We start from the raw sequence: 19,800 nt of genomic DNA on the forward strand, positions 1-19,800 counted from the left end.
TTTAGCTAAAGCTTTGTTCATTTGGGTCCATGAGGTCACTGTCACGAATCACATCGATAGGAATAGTTAAACTGGAAGCTAAGCCAAAACAAGAACGAAAATAGTTAAAAGGGTATTTTTGTCTTTTGAGACAAAGGATGAAATGAATGTCAATAAATTTTTTGACAAGGTCATTTTATGACATGTTTCACTCGGCCATGACTTGATCATTGGGCCTTGTGAATTAATTTCATTTCATAAGAATTTCATTGAAAATTCTTAATGGGCCTTTTTCATGTTCTCATGAATAAATGAAGAAGCTTCTAGAAGCTCCTTCTAGAGACATGTTGGGCGCCCAACATACCTAAGGAAAGAGAGTTTATTTTGTGCATAAATGTATTTAGATACTTGCCAAAAGAAAAAGAGGAAACAAATTTCCCACACAAGCATGGGGAATTTCGGCCAAGAGAGCAATAGGCAAGCCAAGGAACAAAAAATGAAACAAATCCTAGCCATCTAGAAGGCTGCCTTGGGCGCCTAAGAGGAATGGGAAATAAGGGTTATTTTGCTCATGAATATGTGATATTCTATAGAAGAGGAAACTACCTTATTGAAGGTGAGACCTCTCCTATAAATAGGAGCCTCATTCTTCTCACAATTCAATCATCCAAGTTTAAGAGATTTGAGAGACTCTCTCTCTAGAACTTGGCCGAAGTCCTCTTCTCTCTCTCTCTAGTTTATTTTCGGTTTTCTCTTGTCTTGGCACCTAGGTCCTCACTCGACCTAGTCTTTAGCTCTGCGACTTCGAGACTCGTTCTCAAGTCGTAGTGTTTAAAAGTGCCCACTCACTGATTCCTTCTTTTCGAGTGATTTAGTGATAGTAACTATCGTGGTTGCTCGAGTTCCCGAGGAAAGAAAAGAGAGCCGTGCTGCGAGGGGAGACGAACGTTGCCAACCTTCCAAAGGCTCATCAACGTTCAAGCATCAAAAAGGTTAGTTATAGCTCATATTAGTTTTTATTTACATGCATATGCTCTTGTCTAGGTTAGTAAAAACTAGTTTTACTTAAAAAGAAAATTTTTAAAATTCCGCCGCTTAACGAAGCGTTAAACTTTTTCTCAAACCCTAGATCGATTCCAACAGATGCTTACATACTCAGGTACTGACCTGACTATGACGGGATATACTAACTCCGATTTTCAAGCGGATAAAGATTCCAGGAAATCCACTTCGGGATCTGTGTTCATCCTTAATGGTGGAGCTGTTGTGTGGAGGAGCATTAAGCAATCTTGCATTGCTGACTCCACAATGGAAGCAGAATATGTGGCTGTTTGTGAAGCATCCAAAGAGGCTGTATGGCTTAGAAAATTCCTTAAGTATTTGGAAGTTGTTCCGAACGTCGACGAGCCCATGACCCTTTATTGTGATAATAGTGGGGCTGTCGCTAACTCAAAGGAACCTCGAAGCCATAAGCGCTCTACACATATTGAGAGGAAATACCATTTGATTCGAGAGATCGCGCAACGCGGAGACGTGGAGGTGAAGTAGATCTCTGGCAGATCTATTCACCAAGGCCCTAGCGAACATGGTCTTCGACCAACTTCGAGAGGGATTAGGCATGTAGGACTACTCACATCTTCTTTGAGTCAAGTGGGAGTTTGTTGTCAATGGTGCCCACAAGAAGAGTAGTAGTGTCTTTTTATGTACATTTGATGTCATATAGTCTTATGAAGACTCTTGCTTGTAATTGCCTATTCATTCATTAATAAAAAGTTGAAACGTTCATTCAATCTTCTTTGTTTGAAGCTTTATGATAAAACCTTAGTCTTTTAGTGGAGTCAGTTGGCATTAAGCTAAACTTGGAAAAGGTTTGTGAACTTTTGAGTCCAAGTGTTTAGCTCAAACTTTGTTCATTTGGGTCCATGAGGTCACTGTCACGAATCACATCGAGTAGGAATAGTTAAACTGGAAGCTAAGTCAAAACAAGAACGAAAATTGTCAAAAGGGTATTTTTGTCTTTTGAGACATAGGATGAAATAAATGTCAATAAATTTTTTGACATGGTCATTTGATGACAAGTAACACTCGGCCATAATATGATTAATTGGGCCTTGTGGATTAATTTCATTTCATAAGAATTTTATTGAAAATTCTTAATGGGCCTTTTTCATGTTGTCATGAACATGTGGAAAAGCTTCTAGAAGGCCTTTCTAGTATTAGAATAGGCGCCCACCACCCAAGAGGAAAGAGAGAATATTTTGTGCATAAATGTATCAAGATACTTGCCAAAAGAAAAAGAGGAAACAAATTTGCATGGGTATGCATTAGGGTAATCGGCCAAGAGAGAAACAAGGCAAGGCAAGGAACAAAAATGGAAACAAATCCAAGCCTTCTAGAAGGCATCCTTGGCCGAGCATCTCAAGTGGAAAAAAAGGTAATTGGCTCATGAATATGTGATATTCTATAGAAGATGAAACTACCTTATAGAAGGTGAGACCTCTCGTATAAATAGGAGCCCCTTTTCTTCACAATTCATTCATCCAAGTTTAAGAGATTTGAGAGACTCTCTCTAGAACTTTGGCCGCCCCTTCCTCTCTCTCTCTAGTTTATTTTCGATTTTTTGTTTTGGCACCTAGGTCCTCATTCGACCTAGTGTTTAGCTCTGCGACTTCAAGACTCGTTCTTAAGTCGTAGTGTTTAAAAGTGCCCACTCACTAATTCCTTTATTTCGAGTGATTTAGTGATAGAAACTTTCGTGGTTGCTCGAGGTGCCGAGGAAAGAAAGAGAGACGTGCTGCAAGGGGAGACGAGCGTTGCAAACTTTCCAAAAGCTTCTTCAAAGTTCAAGCTTCAAGGAAGGTTAGTAAACTTCTATACTCATAATAGTTTTTAATTACATGTACTTGCTCTTTTGTCTAGGTTAGTAAAAAACCGTTTTTACTTGTAAAAGAAAATTTTTAAAATTCCGCCGCTTATCGAAGCGTTAATTATTTTCTTAAACCCTTGATCGATTCCAACAAATGGTATCAGAGCTATGGTCAAAGATTAGCATGTACATGTATTTAAAAATATGAGCTTGAAAATCGTTTCCGAAAGTTTACTAATTTTGTGACAAGTTAGAATTGTTATCTTAGATTTTTTTATTTATTTATTGCTCTTGCCTTTAAATTAAAAAACATGTTGATTTTCTATGAGTTTGGGATGTTTTTAAAACATATTAGAATCAGTTCTAAAAGTTTTTAATTTTTTATATTGAAAAACGTGTTTTAAAGGTTTGAGAAATTTCGAGTAAAATTTTGTGACTAGTTTTCTTGTCTTACTAGTTTCTTATTTTTACTTGAATCGTTTTATGCTTGTTGTTATTTCTTTCATGCCTTGTTATTACCTTGCTAATAAAACACAAATAAAAGCTTTAACAACCTTCATAAAACGTTCTGTTACACTCGATTCTTTTTCGTACCTGAAAAGGACCAAGCTTTAATTATTTCTTTTTCTTCGAGCTGGAGTAAACCCGCATTAAAAGTGGAATAACTCTCTGCTCATAAATCTAAATTTAATGATTCTTAAATCAAATTAAATCTCTTTCTATCCTCTGTCCAATGCCACCGGTTTCGACTCAAAAGGACATCGGAGCCACCAGATATGGCGATTTTACTCCGAGGTGCGCGGCTGTGCTGAAACTCCAGTTTTTTAGAAATCCGGATTTTCAAACCCCACTACCATGAGTTATAGAACTCTAATGAGAAACTTTTCTTCAGCAAAATTTTTTTTCATATGATTATAAACATGATGTGTAAGATTAAAATGTTTTGATTTTTGAAAGTTTAATTGAAATTAAGTTTTTTACAAAACTAGTTTGAATTTTGAAAACCGTTTTCAGTTTCAAACTTGAAAATATTTTGACATCCAAATCAAATAAGTTTTCAAAATGTTTTAAAAACTATATCTATATCACATATGTTCAAAATCTATATGCTCTTGAAAATTTGAGTGGGAGGTCTCTTTGTAGACAAGCAGAAAAATAAAAAGATGTGTAAACTCAAACTTTCAAGTGTTCGAGTGAGTTGAAGTTCACACTTCCCTCACGCACTTTCCCGAAATAGAAAATAGGAAAAGATCGAGTATGTACCTTGTGCCTTTATGCACTAATACTACTCTGAACATGTCGATCTAGGATTCTCTTCTAGTTGTCCGCTCTATCGCTCTCTAACTAGGAAATCCGTTTCCGAACTTATAAGAGTCGATGAACCAACTCCAAAAACTAAGTGGGAGGCTTATACTTGTTGTTTGTAACCCACGATCCCCAACACTAATGAAAAGTGCAAGTGTCGCCGGACTAAGAGTCACCCTCGTGGCGCTCTCTTAAATGAGAGTACTCAAGGGCGCTTTGCTCTGATCATTGCTCAATAAGCTACGTCCGAGAGTGAGACGATGATGACAAGGCCTCCCCTTGGGGGATTGTTTTTCAAAGTTGACCTTTTGGACTAAGTGGTTGGTTGCACACTTAGGCTCAATCCCTAGTAATCCTCCCTTGAGGCTCTGCGAAAGGATGTGAGTGATCAAACCAATTTAAAAGGTGGCTAGTCAAAATAGATGTATTGACATCTTGGCTTAGCATTAATGATGTGTCATTTACTTATAAATGGAGATTTTTTGCGGCCTTCTCTTGAGGGAGTAAATTATCGTTTGGTTTATAACACCTTTGGATTTTATAAAAGTCTTAATAAAACTTAAATCCTAAACCAAAGACTAATCATAAACTTGTTTCGACTTATACAGGCAATATGTCTCTCAACCTTCTCTCGTTCATTCTTTCCTCGAACAAACTCGAAAACGAAAACTACATAGACTCGAAACATAACCTCGACATCATTAACAAGCACAAATGGGTACTCACCACCCCGTGTCCTCCTCTGACGAATGATGATTCGACTCAAGAGGACAATGACGCCTTAGCGGCCTGGCTTCGATCCGATGAGATTGTGAGGTGCTATATCTTGGCATCTATGAACAATATGCTGAAAGAGCAACATCGTGACATCGAGACTGCCGCCAAAATGCTCTACAATCTCCATGATATGTTTGGAGTGTTGGAATCGATCTAGGGTTTAAGAAAATAATTAACTCTTCGGTAAGCGGCGGAATTTTAAAAATTTTCTTTTACAAGTAAAAACGGTTTTTTACTAACCTAGACAAAAGAGCAAGTACATGTAATTAAAAACTATTATAAGCTAAGATGTTTACTAACCTTTCTTGAAGCTTGAACTTTGAAGAAGCTTTTGGAAAGTTTGCAACGCTCGTCTCCCCTCGCAGCACGTCTCTCTTTCTTTCCTCGGCACCTCGAGCAACCACGAAAGTTTCTATCACTAAATCACTCGAAAAGAAGGAATCAGTGAGTGGGCACTTTTAAACATTACGACTTAAGAACGAGTCTTGAAGTCGTAGAGCTAAACACTAGGTCGAGTGAGGACCTAGGTGCCAAAACAAGAAAAATCAAAAATAAACTAGAAAGAGAGAGAGAGAGGAGTTCGGCCACAATGTCTAGAGAGAGAGTCTCTCAATCTCTAACTTGTGTGGAATGAGAAAAATGAGAAGAATGAGGCTCCTATTTATAGGAGAGGTCTTACCTTCAATAAGGTAGTTTCCTCTTCTATAGAATATCACATATTCATGAGCCAATTTCCCTTTTTCTTTAATGAGGCACACGGCCAAAGCTTGCCAAGCAAGTCCTTGGATTTGTTTCCTCTTTTATTTGCTTCTCTCTTGACCCTTGTGGCCGAAATTCCCTTATGCCATGCATAGGAAATTTGTTTCCTCTTTTTCTTTTGGCAAGTATCTAAATTCATTTATGCACAAAATAAACTCTCTTTCCTCTTGGGTAATATGGGCGCCTACACCATCTAGAAAGGGCTTCTAGAAGCTTTTCCATTTTGTTCATGACAACATGAAAAATGCCCATTAAGAATTTTCAATAAAACTCTTATGAAATGAAATTAATTCACGAGGCCCAATGATCAAGTCATGGCCGAGTGACATTAAGTCATCAAATGAACTTGTCAAAAAATTTATTGACATTCATTTCATCCTTTGTCTCAAAAGACAAAAATACCCTTTTGACTATTTTCGTTCTCGTTTTGACTTAGCTTCCAGTTTAACTATTCCTATCGATGTGATTCGCGACAGTGACCTCACGGACCCAAATGAACAAAGCTTGAGCTAAACACTTGGACTCAAAAGTTCACAAACCTTTTCCAAGTTTAGCTTAATGTCAACTGACTCCACTAAAGAGCTGACACTGAAAATCTCTCAGTTCAAATGAATTAGTTTTATACTCAAGAATTCGACCTAATTATAATGAGCGGATCCACTGAATATTATCTAAGCTACCCTTCATGAATGTCATCAGCTAGTCGGGATTTACTAAATTATTATTTTACCCTTCTAGCTGTTATTTCCTCAACTCCTTTGTCGCTTGTGAATAAGTTAGAAACAATGTATTGACGAGGAGCTAACAAGTCACACTGTTTCATCCAAAAGAGTCAGGACTCAATTTGGACACTGGCCAGTTCATTTATTCATACTCCAAGGAACAAAGCATGAGGTGACATACATTGCATTTCAGCAATCTTGTACATGCATTCCATATCTATGAGAACTTCACAAAGTTACTCATGACAGACTCACAACTTAGTACTTCACCAATAGGCCCTGTTCGGAATCACATAGTGAGTCCGAACTCTGACTTTATCAAATGAGAATACTAAGGTGTGAAATGACATGTCTCATTTCAGGATTAAGGTAAGCATGATGCAATTCATACAGAGTGACTTCGAGACATAAGAGGTTAAATGGTTTGTTCTTATCTTGTCTCTAGAAGTGCACTGGTCAATTCAGTACCTTCGAAAGATACCTAGAAGAACTATAGAGTCTCCAACTCTCAATGCCTCATAACCAGACATCATTGATTCTTCTAACAATCGTACTGAGGTCAATAGTCCTTTGACCCTAAGATTGCGAATATATCGTTTTAAGCAAACTACGAAGAGTTTGTTCATGCAAATCTACATTTGTCTCTTCGTAAGTTGTTAAGTTTGTTTATGGACTAAAAGACTAAGGTTTTATCATAAAGCTTCAAACAAAGAAAGAATGAATGAACGTTTCAAGTTTATTAATGAATGAATAGGCAATTACAAGCAAGAGTCTTCATGAGACTTTATTACATCAAATGTACAAAATAAAGAGCCTCCGAGTCTCCATAGACAACAGGAGGAGCCTCCGAGTCCTCCTCAAGAGCCTCCGAGCCCGACCCTTGGGGATCGTCGGAGTAAATCTTGTCCAAGAAAGATTCGGACGCCACTATCGCAAGCTCAACACCCGAGGCGTCCAAGTTAGACGCCCGGGGGAGCTCGACACTCACCACCGCATCACCCCGCTGCTCGAGCAGGGGGGCGTCAAAAGCCGCCTCGCGGGAGACCAGGTTGATCACCACCCTTGACGAACGCGGGTCCTTGGACCCCTAGTAGGTGGGCCGCTCCCGGGCCCCGCCAGCTCGGCGATCGTCGCGGCATCAGTCTCCAACTCCGCGAGCCATTGGTCGGCCGCGCCAGAGTCTTCCTCGACAAAGATGGGAATCCCGTCGAGTTCCTCAAAGGGACCCTTGGCCGCCCCCCCAAAATTTGGGAGAGGGTAGGTAGGGTCAACCTCGGGATCATCAACATCGGAAACAAGCTCACTCCCCATCAAGAAAAAGGAAAAAAGTCAACTGCCCGGGGGAAATTTCAAATTCAAAGGAATTTTCCGATTACCCGCAGGCCGCCAGTGTGAACAGAGAGAGCGGGGACTCTCCTATTTATATAGAGGAAGAAGCAAACCCTGCTCCTTCCCCCTGCGCGCGCGACACAAGGCCCGGCCCGCGGGCCGGCCTCGCGCGCGCGCCAATCCCCCAGCGCCAGGCCGCGCGCGGGTCTTGCTACCCGACCGGCCCGGTCCGGCCCCCAGGGGTCCGGCCACAAAAGATATGCGTGCGTGCGGTCACTCGTGATCGAAGGTGAAATTACCTCAACGCCCTTTTCTTTTCTAAAGTTCACGACTTACGTCCCGTAAGCCATAAACTTGGGGGGCTAATGTTACCGGTCGTTTTCGGAACACCGGAAATTCAAAAACGATTCAAGGCCGGCCGGGCTTTGCCGGCCGGGAGCCCAACGGGCCCCGGCCCACCAGGCCCGAGCGCCCCGACGCAACCACGGCCCGGCACGGCCATCGCGCGCGCACCTGCGCCCCCGGCCCTGATGCCCCCGGCCCAATGGGTCTCAGCGCGCCCTATCGCGCCTGGCTCGCGGGTACCCTGCGCCCCGGCCTCCCGGCCCGCGCGCGCACTCCTGCGCCCCGACCTCCCGGCCCGCGCACACGCTCCAGAGCACCTCGGCCTTCCGGCCTGCGCGCGCCTCGGCACCCCGGCCAAGCGCCCCTGCTGCCTCGGCCGGGTGTCCCTGCCACCTCGGCCACCTCGGTCGAGCGCTTTCGCCGGCTCGGCCGCCCCGGCCGAGCGTCTTCGCCAGCTCGGCCACCTCTGCCGAGCGTTTTCGCCAGCTCGGCACCCCGGCCAAGCGCCCCTGCTGCCTCGGCCGGGTGTCCCTGCCACCTCGGCCACCTCGGTCGAGCGCTTTCGCCGGCTCGGCCGCCCCGGCCGAGCGTTTTCGCCAGCTCGGCCACCTCGGCCGAGTATCTTCGTCAGCTCGGCCATCTCGGCCGAGCGTCTTTGCCACCTCGGCCACCTCGGCCGAGCGTCCTTTCCACGTCGGCCACCTCGGCCGAGCGTCCTTTCCACCTCGGCGACCTCGGCCGAGGGTCCTTGCCACCTCGGCCGAGCGTTCTTGCCACCTCGGCCGGACACGCCCGCTGCCAGGCACGCCGCGCCTAGCACGCCCAGCGCCGATCCAGGCGACATGTCACGCGCGCCCTGCGCCCTCTTGGGCATGAGGCCTCGCGCGCCTCGCTCCCGGCCACCCGGTGGGCCTCAAGGGGCCGGCCCAAGGCCTCCCCTCAAATACTATAAATACCCCCCCCCTAGGGGAGGAAAAGAGGACAATCGATCGATTACAGAAGGGGGATTTGATACATTTTCAAGAACAATACTTCTCTTCTCTTGAGAATTCTTTCATGCTCTTGTGACATTCCAAGAGCGCGCCATCCTCCTCCCTCGGCTCAGAAAGTCAAGGACCCCCGTCCACGAGAGGGAGCGCGCTCCTCTTCTGCGACCCGAGCCTCTGCAGTACACACTGCTCTCCTGCTTCTTGGCCCTTGAGCTAGAACTCTGAGCTACGAGCACGTGACCCCTCTAAAGCCTTCACTAGAAGCTACGAGCCGGGTCCTACTCTAAAGCCTTGGATTCACAACGCCTCCGAGCCCAAGATAGCCACCCAATACACAAATTGAACTACGTTCTGACCTGATCCCGACTAAAGGGTACGTAGGCAGCCAACCTTTGGCACGGTCACACCCCCCAAAACACACCTCAAGGTCTGGAGGGTGCAGCTCGGTCTACGAGATCCCATTTTTGGACCGGACGGGATCACTTGGTCCGGCCTTGGATCGAACCGCCCGAGGTATTTAATCGTTGTTCATTTTCGTGCGACAACAGGTAGTACTACCTCAAGTGTTCCGCATTCCACGGGTGGCGGATCGGAGTTCCGTCCGTGTGCTCGATGTAGTATGTCCCGTCGTGAATGAATTTGCGGACTCTATAAGGGCCTTCCTAGTTCGGACCTAAGATGTCGGCGCCTTGAACTTGTGTATTCTGAAACACCCGTCTGAGTACAAGGCTTCCGACGGCAAAGGTTTGCCTTTTGATCTTGGAGTTGTAGTATCTTTCAACCTTGCGCTTCTGTGCAGCGAGGTGGCTGAATGCTTCTGACCTCTTTTCGCCGATCAAATCCAACTCCAGGCACATGGCTTTGTCATTGTTTGCTTCGTCGAATGTATCGACTCGGAATATGGGGATCTCGGTTTTGATCGAAACCACGGCCTCGATCCCATATGCGAGGGAGAATGGCTATTCGCGCGGTCGTCTTGTAAGCCCATAGGACGAACGGCAATTCCTCGGCCCAGGCGCCTTTTTTGTCTTCGAGCTTCTTTTTAAGATTGCTCTTGATATTCTTGTTGACTGCCTCGACCTTGCCATTGGCCTGAGGATGAGCTGATCTTTAGTTGATCGCAGATATCTCTTACTCGTGCGTTATCGAATTGTGCGCCATTGTCGGTCACAATCGAGGCGGGGATACCGTGCATGCATAGGATGCTTTTCCAGATGAAGTTTGTCGTGTTTGCTTCAGTTATTCTGGCGAGTGGCTCGGCCTCTACCCACTTAGTGAAGTAGTCTATGGCAATTATGGCATACTCGTATTGCCTCGGTGCTCTAGGGAGCTTGCCAATGATGTCCACGCCCCATTTAGCAAAGGGACACGGGATGACGATGCTGCTTAATGGGGTTGGCAGCTGTCGCGGGATTTTCGAGAAGCGTTGGCACTTGTCGCAGCGCCTTGCCCAGTCATAAGCATCTCTCTTCATCGTAGGCCAGAAATAGCCTTGCTTAAGCGCTTTGAGCGCGAGGGAAGTTCCAGTGGCGTGGTTCCCACAGATGCCCTCGTGTATTTCGCGGAGGACCTTGGTCGACTCGACGCAATTGAGGCATCGGAGCAACGGTGTTGAGTAACCGTGCTTATAGAGTACGTCATCTCGAAGCGTGTACTTGGATGCTAAGACTCTCAGCTTATCGGCTTCTTTGCGGTCTTTGGGAAGTTTCCCTCTTCGCAGAAACTCGGGTCCATCCAAGTAGAATGAGATGCTACTTCTATGGTCCTGACCTCGTCTCGGGAGACGGATGGCCGGGGGAGAAATTCGATGGGTACGGTTCCCAACCCATCTTCGTCGATGCCAGATCCAAGGCGAGCAAGTGCGTCGGCCTCTGAATTTTGTTCTCTCGGGATTTGGTGAATCTCGAACCAACAGAAGGCATCGAGTTTGGAGTTTGTCATAACCAGATACGCAACCATATTAGGTTCCTTGGCAGTATAATCTCCTTTAACCTGGTTCACGATCAGCTGCGAGTCGCAGTGTATTCCCAGGTTTTGTGAGCCGAGCTTTTGCGCTAGCTCTATCCCCACAATGAGCACCTTATATTCGGCTTCATTGTTGGAGGCCTAGAAGCCGTAGTGGAGGGCGTAACGTAACTTTTCCCCGTCGGGGTTAATAAAGACTATTCCGGCGCCAGCCCCCCGAGCATTACATGCTCCGTCTACGTACAACTCCCAGATGGGACCCGTCGGGTCAACCGTTCTTTTCCGAGTTAATGCGTCTGTTGTCGGTCGTTTTCGGAAAACCCGAGACGCCAAGAAGGCACGTCACTCAAAGGGCCGATGGTCAGACCGGAGGTCCTGAAGAGCGGCAGGTCTTCAAGCCCTCACCCAAACTCTTGACTCCTCGAGTCGAGCTTCGCTCCTCGAGTCGAGCCTTGAGTCAATCTCCTCGAGTCGAGCTTCGCTCCTCGAGTCGAGTCTTGAGTCAATCTCCTCGAGTCGAGCTTCGCTCCTCGAGTCGAGCCTTGAATTGTTCCTCGAGTCGAGCCTCGAGTCATTCTTGAGTCATTCTCGAGTCGCTCCTCGAGTCAAGTCGCTAGTCGCTCTCGTCGAGTTGATCCTTGCTCCTCGAATCGAGTCACTCTCGTCAAGTGGAAATCTTCATATTTCACGTGGGAAGAATGATATTCGAAAGCCCGCAAGAGCCCGGCAAGACGAGCCGTTCATCACGCGCACAACACACTACGCCGGCCAGCCGTGCAGTAGACGGCGCGCCGCGCCAGGCAGGCGCGCGCCGCGCGTTCTATGCGCCGCGCGACCTGCGCCGCGCGACCTGTGCCGCGCCCGGTGACCCGCGCGCCGCGCCCCCTGCGCCGCGCTTTGTGCACCGCACGCGCCGTGCGCCTCCACTTGATGGCATGCGCGTTCCTAGTCCCACATGGACGAAAAAGGGACCTCCTAAGGCTCCCAAACACCTATATAAACCCCCTCCCATTGAGGGGAAAGCCATCCCATAATATCCAATAATTCTATTCATCTCTGATCGACACGCTCAATTTCTTACTCTTCTCTGCTTCTCTGGATGCCATATTTGGCCTGAAGCAGACTCTCTTCTCTCTCCCGTTCTCAAAGGTTCCGAAGCACTCACAGGGACTTCCTGGGCATTGCTCCCTTTGACCGAACGTTCTCCGGTGCTCAAGCACGCCCCTAGGGTTCTCGCCTATAGTTACCCTCGCGCGTCTAACACGCTAGACGCGTACGCGATCTCCGAAGTTCTGAGACGCCGCCGAGGACTCCTCGCGCCCCGTCTCCTTCGTCGAGCACGCCTCTCCGCCAAGGCTCCGCGCCTCATACTGCGTCCTACACGCTTGAACTACGTTCTGACCTGATCCCACGCACGGGTACGTAGGCAGCCGACAACCAAGGCACGGTCACTCCTTCTCCTCACCCCCTACCTCTCCCGAGAGGCGGGTTGATCGGAGAAAACCCTAGCTCGAGACTATCGAGTTCACACTCTTGGCCCGGGTGCGATCACTTGGTCCGGCCTTGGATCGAACCGCCCGAGGTTTTAAATAGTTGTTCATTTTCGTGCGACAACATTTTGGCGCTAGAAGGAGGGGACTTCCCGACCTATTCAGCCCGAAATCCCATCTATTCATCTTCTTCTTTTCTTCTGCGAACTCAACCTTCTCGAACTTGAGAAACGATGAGTAGCCAACCACCCGCACGTTCTGAGGGCGTGAACAACCCCGAAAACGTCGCTAGGACCAAGAAATACTTCTTGCGCTCCCGAGCGCATGGTGACGAAGAGTCGCTCCATGAAGAGAGCTCGACCCGCTCACCATCTCCATCTCCTGATAGCAGGGACAACCGCATCGTGGAGTTAGAGGAGAGTATCCGCCGACTGAAGGCGAGGAACGCAAGGTACCATAGCCGACTGGCTGCGAAGCAACCTATGCGTGACACCACGACCCTTAACGGGGATCCTGAGAACCTCAACGAGGAAAGCCGCGACCATGATTACGAGGGTACTGGTGAGTCGGAGGATATCGAGACTTCTCTCACGAAGGACGGGGGACTCCCCGCCGTGTTTGAAGCCGGTCCGTCGAATCCCTTACCCCGAACAGGCGATGCGCCGGTAGCTTCTCAAGAGGGGAATTCCCGACGTTCAGCTCTCGACCGACTAGGTCCGAGGGAGAATGTTGCGGAAAGTCAGGGCGCACGGAGAGCGCACCGCCGCAAGCAAAGCCGCCGCCTCCGTACGGCCAGCCCTGACCTTAGGGACCACCTCACTGCTCAACGCATTGGGCGTGGCAATGATCTGAGAGAGCGACTAAGCTCTAGACCCAATATCCCGCTGGCAGCCCCAACTAACGGGAATCGCCGCGCAGGACAGGGGTCTAACGAGAGGCTGCAGGTGACTCCTCCCGATCAAGGGGTTACTCCAACGACCGGTCTCGATGTGGTCACTATGATCCACAACCACCGAAATGAGGTACGAGATCTCCGAGAATACGGAATAGGTGGAAGTGCCTATGGGGTCGTTGAGGAGAATTCATCACCTTTCACTACTCACATACTGGCTGAGGTTTGTACGGGGAATTTCAAGCTCCCGAACCTCGCTCCCTATGATGGGAAAGCAGATCCTGCCTACCACATCCAGCACTATGAAACCTGGATGACGACGCATGGTGTTTCTCCTGGCGCCATGTGCCAAGCTTTTAGTTTGATCCTCGCCGGACCCGGCTTTGAGTGGTTCAAAAACTTAAGGCCAGGAAGCATCCACTCGTTCAAAGACCTGAAGGACATGTTCCTAGCACGGTTCGCTACGTCTATGGTCCAAAAGAAGACCAAGATGTACCTGTGGTCAATCAGGCAAGAGAGTGGCGAGTCTCTTAGACGATACCTCGCCCGATTCACTGAAGAGTCAAACAAGGTCGACCGCTTTGACGACAGTGACGTAATTGCCGCTATCATAGAAGGCTTGCGCACGAGTGACTTCCTCAAGTCTGTCGTCGGCCGTGTCCCTTCTACAATGGCCGAGTTAATGACTCGAGCTAAGACCTTCATGGGAGTCGAAGACTACCTCGACGGCCGCAAGAGCACTAATCAAAGCTCTCGCCGTCGAGAACAACCTAGCCGCGAGCAGAACGAACCTCGTAAAAGGCGAAACAAGGGGAACCAGGTTCCTAGCAACCAACCCCCTGTACCTCAGAAACCGCGACTTGCGGAAAACTTCAAAGGGTACTTGTCGTTCACGCCGCTGAACACAGCCCCGGAAAGGATCTTGGCTCTGGCACGTGACAAGTTCACGCCCCCGGCTCCAATGAAGAAGGATCCCGCAACTCGCGATCGATCCAGGTATTGTGAGTTCCATCGGGAATACGGTCATTTGACCTCGGAATGCTACAACCTCAAAAGGAAAATCGAGTCTTTGATCCAACGAGGTGAGCTGAAGGAGTTCGTGTTGCGCATGATTAGCGCTGCAGGCCCCGTCGCGAACAGACAACAGTCTGGTCAAGGAGGAGGAACAGCCGCTGCTGCCGACCGAACCACGGCTACTGCCAACGCCAACCCACAACTGCACGTGGTAACCACCATACTGGGAGGTCCACAAGATGGAGATTCAACCCGACAACGGAAGAAATTCCTTAGGGCCGTGTCTCAGGAAGACGCTGCTATGCACGTCAACTTCACATATGAAGAACCTCCGTCCGTGCCTCACGAGACGATGTATTTCACCAATTAAGAGGCCAAGCGAGTTGTGCATCCGCACAATGACGCGATCGTGCTCGAAGCCCAAGTGGCCAATAACTTGGTGAAAAGGGTTCTCATCGATAATGTCAGCGCTGCCGACATAATTTTCAAGTCCACCCTAGAGCGCATGAAGCTCGGGGGGCTGCGCCCGACTCCGACCCAAACACCATTGTTTGGGTTCACTGGGGAAAAGGTTATGACCGAGGGCATTATCGACCTGCCGGTCACCTTTGGGACCCCTGGAGGAATCGAGGCCGTTCACATGGTCCCATTCCTAGTGGTCGATCAGGAGTCGCCTTATAACTTAATCATCGGGCGACCCACGCTGAACCAGCTAAGAGCAATCACTTCCACGTACCACCTACTGGTGAAATTCCCCACCGAAGTGGGAATTGGCATTATGGCTGGAGACCAATCCCAAGCCAGAATATGCTACGTACAAGGAGTTGATGGCAAATCCGCGGGAAAAGCGGTCAACACAATCTTCCAACTGGAAGACGATTACCCATGCAACCCAAGGAAGCAAGGAAGTTCGGAGAACTTGACCCCCGTGATGAAATCGAAAGACTTAAGGTGGAAACCTCCGATGATCTCGTGCCAATAGTCCTGGACGAATCAAAGCCTGATCAGGTTGTAAAAATCGGTACCCGACTTCCACTCGCCATCAAAACTCAGCTTACCGCCTTCCTTAGGGAGTTCAAGGATGTTTTTGCATGGACTCATGCGGACATGCCCGGAATCGATCCCGAGGTAATAGTGCACCGACTGAACGACGACCCAAAGGTCGCTGAAAAAGTGCAGGCTAGACGAACGTTCAACCCAGAACGATACCTCGCCATAAATGAAGAGGTCGAGAAACTCCTCACCGCAAACTTCATTCGAGAGGCTAAGTACCCCAAGTGGGTCGCCAATGTGGTAATGGTAAAAAAGCCCAACGGGAAGTGGCAAATTTGTATAGACTACAAAGATCTTAACAAAGCCTGCCCTAAGGACTGCTTTCCACTCCCGCGCATCGAACAACTGGTGGACGCCATGGCTGGCCATGAACTTCTAAGCTTCATGGACGCCTATTCAGGCTACAAACAAATTCGAATGCACGAGCCCGATCAAATTAAGACGACCTTTGTCACCGATCGAGGTCTCTACTGTTACAAGGTCATGCCTTTCGGCCTTAAGAACGCGGGAGCGACGTACCAACGCTTGGTAAATCGGATCTTCGCCGATCAAATCGGCAAGACGATGGAAGTGTACGTGGACGACATGCTCGTTAAAAGCCTACTGGCAACCAATCACGTACACGACCTAAGGGAGATGTTCACAATCCTCCGCCGATATAAAATGAAGCTCAACCCCAATAAGTGCGTATTCGGGGTTAAATCCGGGAAGTTCCTCGGCTACATCGTCAGCCGACGAGGCATAGAGGCGAACCCGGAAAAAATCAAGGCACTCCTTGAAATGAAGTCGCCAAGACGAGTCAAAGAGGTACAAAGCCTGACCGGTCGGATTGCCGCTCTGACACGCTTTGTGTCTAAAGCCACCGACAAGTGTCAACCGTTCTTCAAAGCTCTGAAGAAGACGGACGGCTTTGAGTGGACGGACGAATGCGAAAGTGCCTTCCAAGAAATGAAGGCGTACTTTGGGTCCCCACCATTCCTCTCTAAACCGAGAGAGGGCGAGACGCTATACGTGTATCTCGCCGTCTCTGAAAGAGCTATAAGTGCCATCCTTGTCCGCAAAGAAAACAAGGTCCAATGGCCGATCTACTACGTAAGCAAAGCCTTACTCGACGCGAAAACGCGCTACACCGAGATTGAGAAACTTTCTCTGGCTCTCGTAGCGGCAGCAAAGAAGCTACGACCGTACTTCCAAGCTCACCCGATCGCGGTGCGAACTGAGCATCCAATCGGTAAAGCTCTTCAAAAGGGAACATCGACTCGCATGGCGATCTGGTCCCAAGAATTGAGCGAGTACGGGATTGAGTTCCACCCAAGAACGGCTATAAAGGGGCAGGCCTTAGCCGACTTCGTGGCAGAATTCTCCTATGTTCCCGATGTGGGAAGAGCGGAAGCCGACCTAAGCGACGATACGCTAACTCGGAAAAGGAAGGTAGACCCAACGGGTCCCATCTGGGAGTTATACGTAGACGGAGCATCTAATGCTCGGGGGGCTGGCGCCGGAATAATCCTGATTAATCCCGACGGGGAAAAGCTGCGATACGCCCTTCACTACGGTTTCCAAGCCTCCAACAATGAAGCTGAATACGAAGCGCTCATTGTAGGGATAGAGCTGGCACAGAAGCTCGGCTCCCATAACCTGCGAATACACTGCGACTCGCAGTTGATCGTAAACAAGGTTAAAGGAGATTACACCGCCAAGGAGCCCAACATGATCGCGTACCTGGCTAAGACAAACTCCAAACTCGATGCCTTCTCTTGGTTCGAGATTCACCAAATCCCGAGAGAACAAAATTCGGAGGCTGACGCGCTTGCTCGCCTCGGATCTGGCATCTACGAAGACGGATTAGGGACCGTACCCATTGAATCTCTCCCACGACCATCCGTCTCCCGAGACGAAGTCGGGACCATAGAGGTGGCATCTTAGCCCACTTGGATGAACTCAATTGTCGAGTTTTTGCGAAGAGGGGAACTCCCCGAAAACCGCAAGGAAGCCGATAAACTGAGGGCCTTAGCATCCAAATACACACTCCGTGAGGGCATACTCTATAAGCGCGGTTACTCGACACCGCTGCTCCGATGCCTCGATAGCGTTGAGTCGACCAAGGTCCTCCGCGAAATCCATGAGAGCATCTGCGGAAACCACGCCGCTGGAACTTCCCTTGCGCTCAAAGCGCTTAAGCAAAGCTATTTCTGGCCTACTATGAAGCGAGATGCTTGCGAATGGGCAAGGCGTTGCGATAAATGCCAGCACTTCGCGGAAATTCCGCGACAGCCCCCGACCCCGTTAAGCAGCATCGTTGTCCCACGTCCCTTTGCTAAGTGGGGCGTGGACATCATTGGCAAGCTCCCTAGAGCGCCAAGGCAATACGAGTACGCCATTATCGCCATCGACTACTTCACTAAATGGGTAGAGGCCGAGCCGCTTGCCAGAATAACTGAAGCAAACACGACAAACTTCATCTGGAAGAACATCATATGCAGGCACGGTATCCCCGCCTCGATTGTGACCGACAACGGAGCACAATTTGACAACGCGCGAGTAAGAGATATCTGCGATCAACTGAAGATGAGCAAGACCTTCTCCTCGCCGCGTCATCCTCAGGCCAACGGCCAAGTCGAGGCAGTCAACAAGACTATCAAAAGCAACCTGAAAAAGAAGCTCGAAGACAAGAAAGGCGCCTGGGCCGAGGAATTGCCATTCGTCCTATGGGCATATAGGACAACCGCGCGAAACGCCACCGGCGAGACGCCATTCTCCCTGGCATATGGGGTCGAGGCCGTGGTTCCAATTGAAACCGAGGTACCCACGTTCCGAGTCGATACATTCGACGAAGCGGACAATGACGAGGCCATGCGCCTTGAGTTGGACCTGATCGATGAAAAGAGAGCGGAAGCATTCAAACGCCTCGCCGCACAGAAGCGCAAGGTCGAAAGATACTACAACTCCAAGATGAAAAGGCGAACCTTTGCCGTCGGAAGCCTCGTCCTCAGACGAGTGTTCCAGAACACCCAAGTCCAAGGCGCCGGCGTCCTAGGCCCGAACTGGGAAGGCCCTTACAGAGTCCGCAAAGTCATTCACGACGGGACATACTACATCGAGCACACGGACGGAACTCCGATTCGCCACCCGTGGAACGCGGAGCACTTGAGGCAGTACTATCACTAGCTCGCGTCCCCCGCTTTTTTATCGCTTTTATTTCCCATTTTCAATAAGGCCTACGAGCCAATGTTTTAGGATTTAAATTTTCTCGCAAGTTTTTCGCTAAAGTAATAAAACTCGAGTTCTCCATTTCAAATTCCGTTATATGCAAGTTTTCTGGTTATCAACAATTAACTCATAACCCAAAAAACTTGGGGGGGCTAGCTATGGTAAGGAAACTCTCAAAAGAACACGCTCCACCAAAAAATTGTAAGACGCCTACATGGCGCAACTTAAGACGCCTACGTGGCGCTACCGAAGACGCCTACATGGCGCACGAAAGACGCGTAAAGGCGCAGCCCGTAAGACGCCTACATGGCGCAACCTAAGACGCCTACTGTTGGAATAGATCTAGGGTTTAAGAAAAAGTTTAACGCTTCATTAAGCGGCGGAATTTTAAAAATTTTCTTTTTAAGTAAAACTAGTTTTTACTAACCCAGACAAGAGCATGTACATGTAAATAAAAACTAATATGAGCTATTAAAGTTACTAACCTTTCTTGAAGCTTGAACCTTGTAGAAGCTTTTGGAAAGTTGCAACGCTCGTCTCCCCTCGCAGCACGTCTCTCTTTCTTTCCTCGGCACCTCGAGCAACCACGAAAGTTTCTATCACTAAATCACTCGAAAAGAAGGAATCAGTGAGTGGGCACTTTTAAACACTACGACTTAAGAACGAGTCTCAAAGTCGCAGAGCTAAACACTAGGTCGAGTGAGGACCTAGGTGCCAAGACAAGAAAAATCGAAAATATAAACTAGAGAGAGAGAGAGGAAGGGGCGGCCAAGTCTAGAGAGAGAAGCTCTCAATCTCTAAAACTTTGCATGAATGAAAAGTGTGGAATGAGGCTCCTATTTATAGGAGAGGTCTCACCTTCAATAAGGTAGTTTCCTCTTCTATAGAATATCACATATTCATGAGCCAATTTCCCTTTTCCTTCAAAGAGGTGCACGTCCAAGACAAAACAAGTAAGTCCTTGGATTTGTTTCCTCTTTTGTTTGCTTCTCTCTTGACCACATTTGGGCGCCCACCATGTTTCCTCTTAGGGGAAATTTGTTTCCTCTTTTTCTTTTGGCAAGTATCTTGATACATTTATGCACAAAATATTCTCTCTTCCTAT

The sequence above is a fragment of the Urtica dioica genome, chromosome 9 (genome assembly GCF_054948205.1).
Source record: "Urtica dioica subsp. dioica isolate 48M chromosome 9, U.dioica_male_clone48M_v1_H2, whole genome shotgun sequence".
In the NCBI taxonomy this organism is placed as follows: domain Eukaryota; kingdom Viridiplantae; phylum Streptophyta; class Magnoliopsida; order Rosales; family Urticaceae; genus Urtica; species Urtica dioica.